The sequence below is a fragment of the Carlito syrichta genome, unplaced genomic scaffold (genome assembly GCF_000164805.1).
Source record: "Carlito syrichta isolate Samal-C Ts95f unplaced genomic scaffold, Tarsius_syrichta-2.0.1 Scaffold288094, whole genome shotgun sequence".
In the NCBI taxonomy this organism is placed as follows: domain Eukaryota; kingdom Metazoa; phylum Chordata; class Mammalia; order Primates; family Tarsiidae; genus Carlito; species Carlito syrichta.
The window spans coordinates 32,322-36,457 of NW_007232190.1; the positions used below are offsets into that span (position 1 = coordinate 32,322).

Consider the following 4,136-nt stretch of genomic DNA (forward strand, 5'->3'; position numbering starts at 1 on the left):
CAAAATGGCCCCGACACACCAGACAACAAAGGCCCTCAGTCCCGGCTTCTGTGAGCACAATTCCCCATGCGCACGAATTTCAAACCTGCAAGCCTCCAATCCGTAGCCAGCTTTGTTATGCGTCCAATAGGACTCAAAGATGGCATCAGCCCCGCCCTACTCCCATGCAGCTCCTTCAATAGGAACATAGCACAGCCCCTTCCAGCCCCTGTCAGGCTGATAAATACAGCCCTCTCCCCGCAACTCTCTCTCTCTCTCTTTTCTTTTCCCCGTTACAGATCCCCTTTGTAACAGTCCCCTTTAAATAAATCTCTTGGTCCTGGCCAGGTGTGGAGTCATTACTGGTGCCAAACTTCTTTCATTGGTGCCGTGACTCAGATCAGGTGCTCTCCCGCCCTTGTGCGGGTCTATCCCAATAGGCGGGAACCCCGACCCAGCGCTGGTGACCACTCCAGCCCTCCCGGACCTTCCCCACCGTTTTGAACACGTGACCTGCATCCACCAGCGACCATTGGATAGGTGAGTTCCCCAGACATGGAAGCCTGAAACTTGCCCGGGATCCCCTGGAGGGAACTGACTGTTGATTGTCTGGCAGCCCCTCTGGCCCCAGGGCGAGGGGGAATGCACCCCTCGCCTCGGCCTTCACAGCCACAGCGGACCCTGAAGGCTTCCTCTTCTCCTTTTATCTCTTAAACCCAAAACTCCTCCGGCTGCCAGGCTACAGCTAAAAGCTCTTTCCTCCTCCTTATCTCTCTCACACCTTCCCACAGCCACTGGGCTGCAGCAGGCCCCAGGGGTCCCACGCCTACTAGCCTGCAGTGGATCTCGCACAACTCTCTCTCCCCCCCCCCAAGGAATCCCACAGCTGTCGAGCTGCAGCGGACACCGGGGCTCCCACGTCTGCTGGCCCACGGTGGATTCTGAAGGACTCTTACATCTGTCGGGTAACAGGGAGCCTCGGAGGCTCCATGTTTGTTGCCCCACAGTAAGCCCTATTCGACTGGCAGGAATCTCAAACTTGCTCCCACCCGCCGCCTGGTCAAGTGCTTTCTGTCTGGCCCCAAAATCCTTGTGCTAGGTGCCTTGACCCCCTCGGTTCTCCAGGAGGACCCTGGTTGTGCCAAACCCCTGTGATGACAGGCTTTGTCACAGCCACACTTCTCGGACAGCTGACTCTTTGGGGGATGCCCTGTTTAGCCCACCTGTCCTGCTATGGGAGGTTCGTTATCCCTGCCAGCCGACTCCCCTCTTAAATGCCTTTTAAACAATCTCACTATCCTTTCTCTGTCCCCTGATATTAAACCCAAATGCCTAATTCGCCTCTGCACACAGGACTGGCCAACATATCCCTTAGACAACCAAAATCAATGGCCTATATAATTTCTGTGAGCGTTCAAAACTGTGGGTAGAGATTAAATCCCTTAGCCTTAAATGGGTGAGGAGTCATTACTGGCACCGAACTTCTTTCAAGTCTGTTTACTCAAAGTGCCTCCTGATCCCTGGACTCTCACTTAAACAATAACCTTGAATTTGACTGCAAAAGAAGACAAACTAGATTGAACTGAGTATTCTTGACGGTACCTAGATCAAGGTTTCCTATCACCAAAGGAAATACTGAGTCAGGTCAAGAACACCTTGAAGTCGAATAGAAAGTCTTCCTGAGCGTGGCAGCGGGTGGCCATGGCGACAACGGAGGCGGGCGGTGACGACACCCACTGCGTGCGGCAACGACACCTGCCACATGTGGCTGAGCACCGATTGGGCCCGGGTGCTACTGGCTGACATGGACACGCTGCTGTTCAACTGTGACGGCGTGTTGTGGCGCAGTGAGACGGCCATCCCCGGCACGCCTGACATTGCTGCGGGCCCACAGCAAGCGCCTGGGCTTCATCAACAACAGCAACAGCAGCAGCAAGACACACGCGACCTACAAGAAGCTGTGGTGCCTGGGCTTCTGCTGCCCGGCTGGGCCCGGCACCAGCCTGGAGATCTTCGGCACGGCCTACTGCACCGCGCTCCACCTGCGCCAGTGCCTGGTCAGCACGCCAGCGCCCTAGGCCTACGTGCTGGAAAGCCCAGTCCGGGCCACCAAGCTGGAAGCTGTGGGCGTTGCCAGCATGGGTGTGGGCCCGAGCCACTGCAGGGCAACAACCCCAGCCACTGGCTGCATGTGCCGCTGGAGACCGACATGTGCGTGCGGTGGTGGTGGACTTCGAGCCATCCTTCAGCTACACGAAGTTCACCAAGGCCTTGCCTACCTGCAGCAGCTCTGCTGCCTGCTTACAGGAACCAACATGGACAACTGGCTCCCGCTTGAGAACGGCCACTTCATCACGTACCGGCTGTTTGGTCCGAGCTGTGGAGGTGGCCGCCCAGTGCCAGGCTGACATCATAGGAAAGCCCAGCCTTTCCATCTTTGACTGCGTGTCCCAGGAGTAGGGCATCAACCCAGAATGCACCATCATGGTGGGAGACCGCCTGGACACAGACATCCTCCTGGGAATCACCTGTGGCTTGAAGACTGTCCTGACCTTCACTGGAGTCTCCACTCCAGGGGATGTGAAGAGTAAACAGGAAAGTGACTGCATATCTAAGAAGAAAATGGTCCCTGACTTCTATGCTGACAGCATAGCAGACCTTTTGCCAGCCCTTCAAGGTTAAAGATCTAAAGTCTTTAATCTCCAGAATAAAAAAAAATGGATGGATGGAGGGAGGAAGGGAGGGAGGGAGGGAGGAAGGAAGGGAGGGAGAGAGGGAGGAAAAGTCTTCCTGTTAAATAATGGGAAGTAGGTCCCGAGGTAGGAATATTAGCCTCATATTACAAATGAGGAAACTGAGGCTTAGGGAAAACAGCATCTTGGTCACATAGTTAGCAAATGCTGATGAGGTTGCAGGATTTTCTGCTACTCTGTCCCAGGGGTGGTGACTGCAGAGGAACCTCGCTTCTAAATGCAGCATGTCGATCATTCCAGGTGTGGGTGCACGTATTTCATGTCCTGTTGACAAGAACTTCGCCTCTTCCTACTGCTTTGTGCACAACACAGGTAATCCATTCTGTCAAGCTCCATCCCTGAATCTGCTCTGAAGTATTTAGGGTTTGCTTTTGAGGTCTTCCTGGGCTGCTCTTGCCTCTCTGCAAATCCCTCTGATTTTTCAAAATCCTTTCTAGTTTCCAATAGGAGACAGAAAGACTGGTGCTTTTCCCCTCTATGTAAGAAATGGTATTAGTACAAATTATTTAGAAGTGTGAAGCAGCAAGTTAATTGATTATTTTATCTTTCTTCCTCCAGTATACTCAAAACGGTGGCTCCAATAAGGAAGAGGTATATGGCTCTCTGATATCCAGATGAAGACTTAAATACGGAAAACAGACTTTAATAACTAAAGATATTTTTTAATTTCAAAGGAAATGGGTACACTGTATATTCAAAATCCAAAACCAAAAAGGCAATACATTTAAAAATATATGCAGGAACCATGAAAAAAAAAATACAGTTAGGCAGAAGAATGAGTGGGGGGAAACTGGAAGGAAGAGAGGAGAATAAAACTTCCTACTTCTGTGTATTAATCTTCAGGAGTCTTATGCAAATCTCAAAACTATGCATTTGCTGGACACAAAATAGCATACCAAAATCTTACAGAACTAAACAGCAGCCACCCACAGAAAGTCAACAAAATTTATAGCTTAAACCTATCTGAGTTAATTTCCTGTTAAATGAAAGTATTAACATATTAGCTCAAAATAGATTATGAAAGGGTAGACAAAACTATGAAATCTTTGAAAAGGCAATGAAAGTGATTAGTCAAAGCAAATTTGGAGCCAATCAGACAATTTTTGAATATGTTCTAGAAATTGCCTAACTTAGCCTAACATACCTTCTTTGGGAGGTGATGTTTAATACCTGTAGGTCTTGCCTTTTACCCATTTTGTTAGAGATAAATACTTGCCCTGGTCTGATATTTTAAGAAGCAAATTTTTTGAAAAAAACTTTTCTGGAGATGTCTCTAAATTATTTCTGGCACTTAATTTCAGAAACTACATCAAGAAGCATGCCTGATTTAAGCTTATTGGAAGGGTTTTCAGACTAGAAAGAGAATAAAAGCTCCCATCTGCTGTGATTGCTTTGCAGAGGAGT

At 49.6% G+C, this 4,136-nt stretch overlaps 1 pseudogene; it reads left to right on the forward strand.

Moving 5' to 3' along the window:
- Window positions 1-1,741: 1,741 nt before the first annotated feature.
- Window positions 1,742-2,687, forward strand: LOC103255401 (annotated as a pseudogene).
- The last annotated feature ends 1,449 nt before the right edge of the window (window positions 2,688-4,136 follow it).